This window comes from Tupaia chinensis, unplaced genomic scaffold (genome assembly GCF_000334495.1).
Source record: "Tupaia chinensis unplaced genomic scaffold, TupChi_1.0 Scaffold145257_1, whole genome shotgun sequence".
NCBI lineage: Eukaryota > Metazoa > Chordata > Mammalia > Scandentia > Tupaiidae > Tupaia > Tupaia belangeri.
In genome coordinates, this window is record NW_006205117.1 from 1,235,717 (window position 1) to 1,251,353 (window position 15,637).

A 15,637-nucleotide genomic window follows, 5' to 3' on the forward strand; every position below is an offset into this window, starting at 1 on the left:
TATATATACACACACACACATATATGGAATATATATATATATATATATGTAGAGGTGACTCTCAATAGCAAGAAGATGCAAAAGTATACCTTGTCTGCCCCTCTGCCCCTTCACTCTCTCAACTCTCAATTGATTATCAGAAACAGACGTAATTAGAAAATCAGTTCATATGCACCATTGCTCCAAACCTATACCTTTTACAAAAGCTGAATCAAAACCTCTTCCATGCTACTAGAATAGAAATAATGCATCACAGTTCATCCAGTGCCCCAAAGCCATATCAATGTCTTTCAGAAATGAAAAATGTTCTTCACTCCAGTGACACATCTCTCTGGAGTCACTGGGCTCAGTAACACTAGGGTAAATACCCTCACTACAGTAAATATCTCACAAAGTTCTTTGTGAAGACTGCCTGCAGCCCTCATGTCTCCAAGGTTAGACCTAGTCCCTAGAACCAAGCTGGGCCAGAGTCCATGAGGCCCTGTTCGTCTTCTCTTTTCTCTAGTCTCTCTCCTGAGAGTAGCTAGAAACATCCTTAAAAGAAAAAAAGAAAAGAAGAAGAAGCATATTTATTTCTTCTGAGAGAGAGAGAGACGGCACCCTCCCATAGTGTCTTGACACCGTGGCCCACCCTCAGCTTCAGATCATGGACACAGACATGCCTGACATAATCAGAGAGGTCTCTAGACGTAAACTTGGAGCCACCCCATTTTGTCAACCTTAAAGAACCTCGTGTTTTCCCACTCTCGCACCACCCAGACCCCCAATCTTCCTTTTGAAGGGAGCTTTCTAAGTGCTTTATTCAAAGAGATTTCTGGTGGTTGGTTGAGGGAAGGTCAACAATTTTGATCATTTGCAGCTAAACTGTGAATTCCAGATTAGAATCAGCCAGAATACCTTCTGACAAAGATACTTTTTAAATGCAAATGTATGAACCTGAGAAGGGCAAAATATCAAAAAATCCATTTAACAGTGAGAGTAACTGGAGAGAGGAAGTTCCTCACAGACTGGATAAGTTTTATAGCAACAGAGAATCTGTAAAATCCAGTCAGGTAGCAGTGTTCAGTGGAGGCAGTGTCAAATGTAGCTTCAGAGTGAAGGAGTCTGGGTTACCGAGGAGTAACATAAGGACTCTGGGAGTTTGATTTTGGGACTTGTGATGAAGGAAAGATTTCATGCTGGTCCACACAGTGATACTTCCAGATGAGGCTGTGTAGCTGGGCTGTGATCCACAACACATCCCCGTTTTGGTCTCAGGCCAGGGTTCAACTCTGTGTCCTTCTCTGATTTTCCAAAAAGAGATTGTTTCATCTCCATTTCAAGCCATTGGATATATCCGGATCTTCCTGAGACTGAGACCAGAGCAGGTGCAGTCAAAGGCACAGCCCTCACTCTAACATGGAACACTGAGAATCAGACATATTTTTAAAAGCCAGGCGATCCAAACTTTTTGCCAGTTAAAAAAACTGTGAACCATCATTTATAAGGACAGCATGTATAACAAGAATCTCATGTTCTGGCTTTCTAGTGTCCCTTTTATCTTTGTTAGTCCTTGTTTTATTTGGGGGAAACACCTCTCCCACATCCCTTCTTGTTGGTCCAGTGATAGGTAGATTTTTACCTATCACTAGGACTAGGTCTAACCTTGGAGACATGAGGGTTGCAGGCAGTCTTCACAAAGAACTTTGTGAGATATTTCCTGTGGTGGGGGTATTTACCCTAGTGTTGCTGAGCCCAGTGACTCCAGAGAGATGCGTCACTGGAGTGAAGAACATTTTTCATTTGTGAAAGGCATTGATATGGCTTTGGGGCACTGGCTGTTGTGATAGGTAGATTTTTCACCAGCCCCAGAAGTGGCAGGTGAAAGAATCTCATCTCCAGGTCACTGTGATTGGCTTACAGTGAACACCAGCCCAAGCCAAACCAAACATAGTTAATCCTGGGACTATTGCTGGAATCTTTAGAAAATAGTAACTCTTTTTTTTCTGGAGTTGCTAATCAGACAGGATATAATCCTGAAACTTCCGGAGGCCACATTGCTTCCTCTTGGAAACAGCTTCCATGAGCATAAGGCCAACACAAAGAGAAGGAGAGGCTGTGGTCAGAATAAATAATGTTCCTGCAGACATTACTTGGTTACCTGGATTTAGTCATGTTGGGACTTTTTAGTTATATAATCCAGGGTATTCCATTTGGTATCTAAGGCAATTTATGATGAGCTTTTGTCTAATAAAACCCAAAGCAACCAATTCACCTTCTACCACTCCACTGGCAGGAGGTTGTCAGTCTTCACTTTAGTCATTACAGATGGACAAACCTCCATCTTCTGCCAGGGCTCTGGATATGGGACTCTAATGTCCAGTTCTTCCTGGTATTGAGCAAAATTGAAGGCCTTTAACCGATACTATAACTGCTTCATTTATTCCTTCATATGGCTTCCTGATTACTTAGGGATGAAGTATAAGACTTTTGAGGTGAGTTCAAAATGTGTATGTTGAAGGAACCCAATACAATACAGAAAGCAAAAACACAATGGTTCTGCCTAGACCATGCGAGGGTGGGGCATAGTGGTACATAAGGTATAAAATGAGGTGACAGCTGGACATAAGAAAATTGCATTTCATTGTAAGGATAATAAAAATCCATAGGAGTGTCTTTAACACACGAAAGTGTGATTTGAGTAACAGTGTGTTAAAATTCATGATCACTTGTAGGACCAGCAGTTAGTGTAATGGCTATGTCGCTGGACTCCCATGTAGGCAACCGCGGTTCGAGTCCTGGACCCGGTGGCTTAAACTCACGCTGGGGGCATGGGTGTGCCCAAGATCCCGAGAGGAGAATGGAGGAGAAGGGATTGTGGCGGCCATCCCCCCTGGGGCCTGATTTCTCCCTTTCTGTCTCTGTCTGTCTTTCTGGCAAGCACACATGCCCTATAGCAAAATCCTCTCAAAAAAAAAAAAAAAAAAAAAAAAAAAAAAAAAAAAAAAAAAATTCTATCCCTTGAAGTGCTAGAGGAAGCCAAATCTCTATGCTACCTGAAAGTCCTTAGGAAAGTTGAAGTCTCTGGTGTTCCCCATTATTTCCTCCTTTTCCACCATAAGTATCTCCAGCTTCTGTAACCACGTTTCATGTAACAGGGTGCCTGGAATCTACAACATGGTGTCCTCTTCTATGCCCATTCTACTTAGTCCTGTGCCTCTTAAAATACAGTGCTCACTTGGAGCCCAGTAACTGCAGCTACTGCCCAAGCAATGGCAATAGCTATGAGATCATTTTCTTCCTCCCGTACCTCTACCCCCTATCCATGAAGCTTAAGTCTGAAATCACATTTTAGGCTACCACGTCATCCTGTTACCTTTATTACTAAAACCATAAATACTAGTTGACATACTACTTTTAATTTAGTCCATTTCTATTTAAAGATTATTTTTTGAGAGAAACATACAGACACTACTTAGTGGATTAAAGACTTCTAAAATGTCTTTACATGACGACAAAGAGGCACCTAAAGATTGATCTCATCCACTTTTATACATGCAAACTAAGATCAGAAAAAATAGGAGTTCAGTTTGAAGAAATGACTAGATTATATCTGGATTCATTAGTTCAACAGACAACAATAAATTTGTAGCCAGGAAGAGGAGTCTTCAAGGAATACATATTTAAAGTAGTCTGCAATCTCTTTCAACAAGATGTCTCCCTGTGTAAGCCTTAAGATAAATCTGATTCTTCTTTTCTTAATTCATGACTTTAAAAGATCAGAATGAAATTTACACAGCACACTACTCAGGGGTGGGCAGAAAACATGGTTAGTTTAAACAGATCAATAGCTGTTAAATATTTATTTAGAAAGTTATCAACTTGTCCCTGGGTATTTGTTTCCAATAATAATGAGATCATCAAAACCATCTATTTTATTCTACAGCGTTTATGCTCAACCGTTTTAGAAAAGAGTGCAGTTCAACTTGTTTTAATTATCAATAAGTAAAAATGTATGCTAATTTCTCCCACAAGGAGCCTAGCTGATGGGTCCATCAAAATACCACAACTCCCCAAATAGAAGGTGCCAGACTACAGGCAAAGTTCCTAGTGAGAAGCTTTTGCATAATAGGGTTGCAAATCCTAGTTTTATAATGTAACATTAAACTCCATAACTGGTTGGCCAAAATCAAAGACTGTTTTCATGAAAAATTAGTCATTCTGATAGAATTTTCAGAAGCTCCACCTTTGAGTAGACTATGCTGTCTATACCAGCAGCCACAGTCAGAGCTACTAGGAATTCAAATGCAAGTCAGAGGAAGATAGCTTCTTTCCTCTTAGCAGATATAATCCACATTAGGCTTCCTGGCTTACTGACAGGGCCATGGGCTGCACATGAGCCTTTTTACCCTGTGGATTGTCGGGCACACATTTCCTACACTACAAGAATTGCATTAAGTCGTCCTTGCTGGCTTCAACAAAGAATAAATGTTCCAGAATATTTTATTTGAGTTATAAGCTAATTTAATAATGATCAGGGTCATGTCTCAAGAAACTGAACCATAGGTTGTTTTTAGTGATATAAAAAGTCAAGTTATATCTCTTTCACCAACAAGGGATGGAAAAGAAAACCAAAAAGCTGGATAAAGTAGGGAAGAAATGACTTGCATCACTTGACATAATTAAATGAGAGTTAGATTGGTTTTAGCATGAGATAATAAAATGAACCAACCAGAATGACTGGATTGGAAAAGCCTATTGAATTTCAGTTTATATAAACTTCAGTGAGAAAGAAATACCGAGAAAAGGGATTTTTTGAAAACATTAAGACAACTAGTGATTAGATATGCATTTATAATTTTATTTGAGTTTACTTTCTCAGACTTTCTCAGTCTTGTCATGATCTGAAAGTTCTACCCCAAAGCTCAACCACTATGTCTTCTCTTTGGAGCAAAGCAACAAATAACAAAAATGAATAGAATCTCCAACATGTGTGAAATCGAATGCCTTAGATTTTCAACAAAATGTACAGAACTCTGGCTTTTAGTAGGTTTGCCTTATACTCTTAACTAGCCACTAGATGGCAAAATTTGACATGAAATGAGGTTGCACACCACTTAAAGTCTGAGCAGAAGCAAAGAAACTGACTTAGTGAAAATCTGTAATTGTACTACATTTTTAAAAAGACATAGTATAGCCATTCTTTAAAAATAATGTATACATTTTGTCTAAAACACTTACTAATTCATTTAAATCACTGTCTAGAAGTCCTAAGACAAAACCCAATTCACTTCAAGGCTTAGTTCCTGAGTCCCACTTCCAGTAACTTGTCTCTTCTTGTCTTCCAGTCTTCCTTCTCAGACTCTCACTTGCAGCCCATGACAACCACCAGTTTTCCTGGGTCATGATTATTATCTTCTGCCCACCATTTTGCTTGGCCTCTTTTCAGATCCTTCCCTACTTTTTATTTGAGTAACCACTGATACATATTTGCTTGGAATAAGCCCTACTGTGGTCACTCTTTTGAACAGAGTGCTTTTCTGGCCTAATAAACTCATTTCTCAGTAGCACACACAGTTGGGTAGTTTATGCCTAGGTCCTAGGCTGAGTCAAAACAAACCCTGAGATATGAGAGGAATAGTTCTCATGAAATAAATGGGATGGTTAATTTTTTGTATCAAACTGGGCTGTATTAAGAAATGCCCAGAAATCTGGTAAACTATGATTTCTGGATGTGTCTTTGATGGTGTTTAGGAAAGAGATTATCATTTGAATCAGTAGACTGAGAAAAGATGTACCTTCATCAATGAGGGAGGGTATTATCTAATGTGCTGAGGGCCCAAATGAAACAAAAAGGTAGAGGAAGGGCAAAATGCTTGAACTCTTGAGACACACACACACACATAATATATATCATATACTATATATTATTTTTATATTTAATATGTAATATGTAATATATAACATATATAATGCATATCATAAAATATATTATATTATATATATTCTATTATATAAGAGTATATAATATTTTAATGTAAGTTATATATTAAAATTTATATATTGATTATTAATTAATATATAATTATATTAAAATATTGTATATAAAATATATATTAATCTGCTTTTTCAGATTTTGGAATATTTGCATATGCATAATGACATATATTGAATGGGGACCCAAGTCTAATCCTAAACTTCATTTGTGTTTCATATATACCTTCTACCACAGACTGAAGATAATTTTATGCAATATTTTTGTATTATGGTGTTTTGAATTGCAACCTAACTTGAGGTCAGATGTGGAATTTTTCATTTGTGGCATTATGTTGGCACTCAAAAAGTTTTAGATTTTGAATTTTGGATTTTCTGATTAGGGACTTATAGCCTATTGATTCTATTTCTCTGGAGAAGCCTGAATAGTACAATAAACCACATAAATGTTATAGGAAGGCTGAGGGAGAAGAAAAACGAGATGAAACAGATCAGTTAAGCAGCTTATTCAAAATTTCTCATCAATAATTGCTAAAAATAGAACAAGATACTTCTGACACCTGATTTGACTCTCCTGTTTAGTCAAAAGTATCTTTCACTTATCTAAATAAAAGAACAAAGGAGTAATTTGGGAGGAAAAGCCTGCCAAGTAGATTCAGTCTTACCCCGGTGTTATCAGTGAAACCTGTAATGGAAAAAGTTTTCTGCTAGCCTCCATTATTCTGGATGTATTGATTTCTGTATTTGTAAGTATTAATAGTTTGTACAATTATAACAAAACTGGACTCTCTCGTTAGAAAGTAATAATGTGAAGGCCAGACTGATATTTCACCACGTGGTAATCTTTGTGAGAAATTGTCCATACAATGCATACTATGAATCATTTTATACACAGTTCATAAAATGTTGCAATATCCAAGCAAAGTTTTCCATGAAATCTTCCCTAACCAAATGAATCTACCAACCTTATTTCCTTTGTGCATGGCATATATTCCATGCTCAATATTTTCAGAAGGAAGGAGGAAAGGAAGAATGGAAATAGGAAGAGCAAGGAGGGAGATAAAAGTGGCAGTTTCTGTTAAGATGTAAACTGGAAAATGGTGCAGCAGAAAAGCAGTCTCTGTGAGGAAAATGAACATGCAAAGGTTGTCAGTTTGCATCCAGGGATCTTTCCGAGTATGCCAGACACGTATGTGCACATAATCCTGCGGGCAGAAGCAGGGGGTGGATCATGGCATCAGGACTCTCTCTGGGGTGCTGTATCTCTCTATATATATTTCTCTCTCTCTCTTTCCTCTTTATCTCAGAAGAAATAAATATTTTTTTAAAAAAGATATTTTTTAAAAGTTTGTCAAATCACCAAGTAGCATACGTTATTTGCTCTGTTGAGGTGAACACATGTCAGCTCTCTTCTCAGTATAACCTATTTGGGTGTGGTCATTCTAATAAATATTCCCTAACCATTCCTTCTCTAGACTAAACAATTCCAGTTCCTAAAACTTTCCCTCAGAAATCTCACATTTTTTTTCTGTCCTTATCTGCATCAATTTTGATTTTTTTAAAGAATCAAAGTTATTTGAGATTATAGTCCATTGTTTTTCATGATTTTTTTTCAACATGATTCTTTTCTGAGAAGTCATTTATATAGTTCAAGAGAAACCAGATGAAATTTTAAAAATTGTTTAAGGAGAAGGCATACTTTTAATACCATAGAAAAGTAATTTATCTAAGGCTAGAAAATCTAAAGAACTACTTTTTTATACACAAACCAATTTTATCAGGAACTTGTTATTTCAATTATTTATTTCAATTATTGCATGCAGACTTTTCAATCAATCCCTCAACATACACTCCACTTCCCATGCTATGAAAAAGTAGTCAGACATTTTTCTACCTATTCCCATAACATAATATTAAATGAACTAAACTGTTAAAATACTTTTAGTATAAGTTTACAAAAAGCTGTTTTCATGTTTAAAAATTCAGAAGACCTGATGGCAGATACTGGTTCGAAGAGACAAGTAAACTTTCCGGCTTGAGTACTTTCCTATTTTTAAATCAAACTGTTGTCTATAAACGATTTTCATCAGAGGCACCTTGTGGAATGGGCACTTCAGAAGTACTTCCTTTTTTGTTTGTTTGTTTGTTTATTTTTTAATTTTTAAAATTTTTTATTATCATCATAATCTTCAGAAGTACTTCTTGAAAATGCCAGTTCCAGCCTTCTAGGATTAGAATCTCTAGGGGTGAGCTCCAGAACACCAGCAGATTTTCCAGAGAATTCTTAGAAATATTTCAGATTCAATGTATATTCATAACAAATTTTGGTCTGTTTAATTTGGTAGAGATGTTCTTTTTCTCCCCCTCCCATCCTCAAGAGGAAGGAAAAATATACATATATATATATATATATGTAATTTTATAATTATTATTCACATTTAATTATTATATATCTTAGTGGAGTACAATAAAATTTTTCAAAGCCTGCAAGTGGTTTGTAATAATCTAACCAAGGATATTATCATATTCAACATCTTCAACAAAGAAAAGAATACTAACTGGTTGTGTATCTTCAGTTTTCCTTCTATTCGTTTTTGGGTTTTTTTAAGTTAGTATTTTATACAGTGGTAACACGTGAGAGGTACCATTCCCATCCAAAAATAAAATGCCTCAGCTCTGTCTAGCAAACTGATTATTGTGGAGAGAGAACTTAATGGTGTTTCTAGAAATATATAAGATTTTTAAAAATTTTTAAATCTTTTTTAATCTTTCAGAGACTAACTTTATTTTTCGGATGTTGATGTAAGAATAATCACAATCTCTCTCAATCTCTCTCTCTCTCTCTCCTTTTTTGAGAGAGAAAGATTTTTGCTACAGTGTAGATGTGTTTACCAGAGAGACAGAGACACAGGAAGTGAGAAATCACCCCCCAGTGGAATGGTCATGCCACAGTTCCTTCTCCTCCATTCTCCTCTTGAGATTTGGGGCACGCACGCACATGTGTCCAGCATGAGTTTTAAGTCACTGTGTCTGGGACTCAAACAGCAGTTGACTATGTGGGAGTCCAACACTTTAACCATTATGCCATCTACTGGTCCCCACTCTCTCTTATATTATTCACTTGCTTGATCAAGCATTAAATTTCCCTCCTACATCACAGAAAGTTTTCTCTTTTGTTTTAATAATTATTTATATTTTATTTATTCATTCTTTTTTTTTTTTTAATTTGACCAGAGAGAGACAGAGGGTGAGAGTGAGAGAGAGAGGAAATGAGAAAGCAAGCCACCAGATTCAGGACTTGAACCCTGGGCGGCCATGTGGGAGTGTCCAGCGCCTTAACCACCACACCACCTGCTGGTCCCCACAGAAAGTTTTCTGAATAAGAAAATGGGAATATGTATTTTTCATTGGCCACCAGGTCAACTGCCAGGTAGTTGAAGAGAAGGAAAAAAAATTGGTGAGCTATAATCTCTAATGGTTTGAGAATCAGATGATGTTGCAGTAACTAGGCAATAACTCTGTGATGGTGGATCCACATGGGAAGGTCCTGGATTCACATACTGAGGCCTCCCTATGCATTCTGAGCATGCATGCATGCTGGCCATTATCCAGGCTGGCTAAAACTCAGGGGGAATCATGGCATAAAGACCCAGTTAGAAGCAATTCTCTCTCTCAGAACAAATAAATCAAGAAACTTGAAAAAAAATCAATGATTCAAGTCTATAAAATGGAATCCCCTAAAGTGGGACGATGATCCTGATTCTTTCCATTTCTACCACTTAAATCACTTCAATTTTGTTTCCAAAGTAATCTATTGCAATTATGTGATCGCATAGAACTTAGGTTATCACATGACTGCAATCATGATAGTTGACAGTGTTGTCCTATTTTATGCTAGAATAAATCAAGTTATTCTCTAAAATGAATGTGCTTTGCCACTTATTTTGCTTCACCTCATTTTAATATGTTTTTTCATGAGATGAATATATTTTGAGAGCCCTAAGGCAGTTACTTACCAGATACTCCTCTCTGGCAATTTTTCTTGATTTTACTGATTTACATTTTATCTTCCATAAAAGGTACTGGCTTTTGTTTTTTGTATAGATACGCATTTCACCAAGAACTTTTAGATTCATTGTATTCTCATGACAACACAAAATATAGAGGAGACCATATTTTGCCTACTTTAATTTAAACAAAACCTAATCTAATAAATGTCATAATAATCTATGCAAATTTTATCATTAGTAAAACATTTTCAAGGATGTTACAAAATTAAACTTTGGTGTGCAACTAAATTAACAAAGATTTCACCTCATCCCAGTTAGAATGACCATCATCAAAAAAAGGCCAAAAATAAGTGCTGGCAAGGATGTGGAGAAGAGGGAACTCTTATGCACTGTTGGAAGAAGTAATGATGGAAAAAAGTAAAGAAGGCCTTCACAATTTAAAAAATAGATCCAGCAATCCCACTACTGGGTATATCCAAAAGAGAGAAAATCAGCATTTTGAAGAGATATTTGCATCCCCATGTCGATCGCAGCTCTAGTCACAATAGCCAAGATACAGAATCAACTATTTGTCCCCTCAGGAGATAAAGGGATAAAGAAGATGTGGTATAAATACACAATGGAATACTTGTCAGTCATAAATGAATGAAATCCTGCCATTTGCAACCGCATGAATGAACCATAAGGATATTCATTAAATCAAGCATAGAAGGACAAATGCCACTATATCCTTCACATGTGGTATCTAAAAGAGTTGATTTCATAGAAGTAAAGAGTAGAATAGTGGTTACCAGAAGTTTGAGTGGCCAGTGGGAGGGAGGAATAGGGGCATATTGGTCAAAAGATACATAATTATAGCAAGATAGCAGGAATAAGTTTCAAGAGATTTGTTATTCAATAAGGTGACTACAGTTAATGATACCAGGTCTCTTCACAAAGTTCATGGACATGTGTGTCATGAAAAATAAAGCATACATTTTGAAAAATGTTTGCATAAAAACAAAACTGTTCTTTAATTTTATTTTACCATGAACAATATACTTACTATTGAAAAATGTAGAGTAGATGTTACATGTTCTCACCACAAAAATGATAAGTATGTGAAATAACACATTTCTAATTAGCTAGATTTAACCACTCCACAATGTAGATGTACTCCAAAACATCACATTGTACACAATAAAGACATTCAATATAAGGGTCAGCAAGTGGTGTGGTGATTAATGGTGCCTGACTCCCACATGGCTGATGACGGTTCAGGTCCCAGACCTGGTGACTTACTTTCTCACTTTCCCTCTCTCTCTCATTCTGTCTCTCTCTTATCAAATTTAAAAATATATAAATAAATAAAGTTAAATAAAGTATTCTTTTAAAAAAACCAAAATTATCTGTAATTTTAAAAAATAAATTAACACAGAAAATAAGTTTTATCTGTGTTAATACAGGATAGAGAAAAACCTACTGATGAAAAATTTCTTTAAGTTGCATGAATCATACTTCTCTTCATGCTGTGTGCTTAAGTAATAGCTTAAGGCTTCTCAAGTTTATGATATTATCTCCAATTTTTCTATTTTATAATTTCTTACATTTAATTATTGTACATCTTTGTGGGGCACAACATGGATTTTCAAAGCATGCGTGCAGTGTATGACAATCAAAACAAGGATAATACCATATTCATCATTTTCAAATATACATATGATTGACAATGTTAGTTTTTTTCGCTCAGTCATGGTCTGCTATTCCACAACCATTTGACCATCTACCTGAATTTCTGTGTCTGTTAAATCCTTTTTTTTCCTGATCTTCCATTAACAAAAGTCGACTGAAAATGGATCAAAAATCGAAATGTTATCCTTCAAATTCTAAAACTACTAGTGGAAAACACAGGGGGAACACTTGAAGACATTAGAGTGAGCAAAGTTTTCTTAAATAAGATCACTAAAGCACAGGCAACAACTCCAAAAATAGATAAATGTGACTACCTCAATCTGAAATGCTTGTCTTTGTGACTAACTTACCACATATGTGACCATGAGTAGAGTATGTGTCTCAGTGTGCTCCTCATTGTCCCATTTTATACTGTAGCTACAGCACTCCAGAAGTGTTCCTACTGGACAAAAAAAATATATGATTTTTCCCATTATGAGGTTATGGGTCACTACTTGAGCAAATATTGGGTCAATATTGGGTCATCGGGAAAGTCATGACACATTTTTGCATAAAAAAATAGCCCATGATTTTCCTGACGACCTAATATAATGTGAGAGAATTTGACTATATGACATTATAATAACTTCCAGCCGTAAGACCTGATGTCATTTTATTAATATTTAATATTTACACTGCTTCTCTCATAGCAGTCCCATATTATTGATGAAGAAGACACAGGAAGTTAGGCTAAATACGTATATGGGTTATCAATGATAGAAATACCATTTCAAGTTGAACAGTTGAAAATCAAAATATACTTTCCACTACAGACATTACAGATGATTGCTAAATTCCAAAATTAATTTAAAATGTATGGAGGGGGCTATCCCCCCTCCCCCCCCAAAAAAAAGAGAAGTGCCTATAGCACACCACCCTCCCAAGAAACGCTATTGGGTGATGCTGTACATCCAAGTAACTGCAAGTCAATTACAGGTGAGGGTCACAAAAAAAATGTACAGACAGCAAACCATAGCCGCTGATGCAAGAAGAGGCCTTTGATTTCCTGACAGGATAATGACACAGCATAGGCTAATCTCCCTTGGGAATGATAACCAGATGTGTTTCAGAGTGTTGGGCCTAAACCCCTTCTGAGATATGATTGATATGTTTACTCCAAAAGTCAAAGACGCTAATGAAGTGGGGTAACTTCCAGCCCTCTCCCTCCTCCCAGTTTATCCAATCACAGTTCTCCTTATTTGAGGCCATCTGTATTTCTCTGTTCAGAGAACTCAAGAAACTGAAGATAAAAGAAATACTCTCAAGAGTAGTCCCTTCTCTGCAAGTCTTAAGATGGGGAAGAAATCAATTTTTATCTGGAAGGTTGTTTCTCCATATTCTTCTTCTGTTAAGACAAGACCCTCCTGTCCCCGCCCCTTAACCATTTCCTCCAATCAGAACAAAGCACAGTGACCAGAGAAAGTTTCACTCTCTCCAAAGAATCACTCCCTTTTATTTTTATATGAGAAATATTTATAAACCTTGCTTTAAATCCAAAACTATTTCAATTAAGTTAGCTCTAAAAATAGCAAGAGAGTTATGGTCATGATGGCAGCGGCTATATTGCTGTACTTGTGCTTTTGTTTGACAAATCTCTACTATGAATTTGTTTTCTTGTGAATTGCTTCACTTTTAGTATAATAAAAAATCAGACTCAGGGACCAGTAGATGGCATAATGGTTGCATCTCTGGAAATGGTTGACCACAGTTCAAGTTTTGGACACAACAGCTTGAAACTAATGCCAGGCATGTGTGCCTGCGTGCCCAAAATCCCCAGAGGAGAGTAGAGAAGAGGGGATGACAGCATGGCCATCACCCCAGGAGGGTAGGGGAGAATCAGGTGTGTGTGGTGATTTCTTACTTTCTGTCTCTCTCTGTTTCTCTAGTGAGCAAGTGCCCTACAGCAAAAATCTCTCTAACAAAAAGAAAATCAGATTCTGGTTGTGTACTTCAGAATTCTAGACTATGTTATTTAATCACATTTATTCTGAATTATTTAATCAAAGTTATTAAGAGATTAATTTCCTGGAATGTAATTTATCTACTGTGCTTTAAATTGAGGTCACTGTTTTCTCTGTCCCTGTCACTTGCACTATCCTCCTTCAGGGACACATTGATGTGCTAAGATTATAACTAACAATGATGAACAACCACATGTTGTCACTTAAGTTGGTGCTGTTTTTTGTAGAAGTCATAGAATGTCCTTCTTGGTCTATATTCAGTTCATTGGATCATATTGTGCTTCTAACAATAGACTCTCTTATCACTAAAAGGTAGATAATTCATGCCCAATAAGAAGATAACATCTCAAGGAGAAAAAACAATCACTATGACCTGGTGCTTTCCAGAACTGAAGACTTCAAGAACATATGTCACATAACTTTAATCAGTGCCTTTCCGCTGCCAGTAAAATCCTATTTTTCAGTTTCGTTCATATGCTTAGAAAACCTAGAAATAGCACATGTAATACCATCAGTTTATTTACACTTAAATCAAGTCTTCTTTTATGAGATTTAGTCCTTTTACCAAGTGTTCTTGAATTTGAGAGAAGTAATATGAGTTAAAGACTATGGGTGATTTCTGTGTATTTGTCTCTCATGTTTTGTAAATATTGATGTGGGAGGGGCGCTCCTCAGTCTCTAAATAATGGGGACAGGTGTGCATAAACAAAGGTCACCCCCGCCCCAAACACCACCCAACTGAAGCTTCTGAATCTGATGAGAATTGTTCTAAACTCATTATTTAGAAAGTAAAATAACAAAGACATTGACCCTCGAAGTACCTGGGAAAATGCCATTATTTCCTCCTGGTCTCCAGAGTCTCTGCACTCTGCCCTACAAATGCGATCATGTTTACATAAGGATTAGTTCTCCTGACAACTATCTGGATTTTGATTTAGGAACTGACTAGGACTCCACCACAAAGAGCCACTGGATCACAGACAGTGTGTTCTTTTAATTTACTTCCATAAACAGGCAAAAATTGAAGTCAGCTGTCAGCAAGGACTGAATTAGAGAGCTGAGTGTCAGAGCCACAGTTGAATCATGATCAGTTTTTGAGGTGAGGAAGGAGGGAGGTTGAGTTTTTTTAATTTCCCGAGAAGATATGCTGTGAGGTACAAAGCTAAGACTCTCACTTTAACTGTGGCTAAGATGTACTGTGCATTGTTTACTTTTCAAAATTAAATTTAGACCGAAACTAATATCATTCCTAAAAAAACCTTTTCTTTCTTAAATGATGTACATGATCTCGAAGGATAATACAATAAATGTGCAAACCATAACCATCCCTAATATAATTAGAGAAAATATAGCTCAGTCTGCTAGGCTCATGGGCCGTGAATTTCCATGCTATGGTTCATAATAAGCTCTTGGTGCTTCTTTTAATGATTTTAACAATAACTCTAATTCTGTCCTGGTATTTTTTTTTCTCCCATTATCTCATACTGACCTTTATCTAAGCAAGTCTGCTGTGAGAGAACATTGTGATTGAGATTAGGGGAAGGAAAGTAAGCACATCTGGAGCCTGGAATTTCTGGTAATCCAATAAACAGTACACACATTTATTGTGTCTATCAACACAAGTGAGACATCTGTAACTATGTCCAATGACTTAAAATTTAGTTAAAATAGGTGTAAATATAATCAGTAATTAAAGGACACTAGCTGTGGAGTCAAATCTGGATCTGTACTGTCACTTGGCCATTTAATAACAAATTACTAACTTTCTTTTATTTTTATCGTGTAAAATAAAGGTAATAATATATTCCATTCAGTTGTTTTGAAAATGAAATATGATCATGTATATTACGTGTTTTGTATAAAGTCACGCACATTGAAGATGCTCAATAAAATAGTTATTCTCATCTTTATAGTACCAGTTTAATATAGTAGATTGTTATGCCTGCTGTGTCCAATTCTGTGTGATGTAAACATAAGGTATGA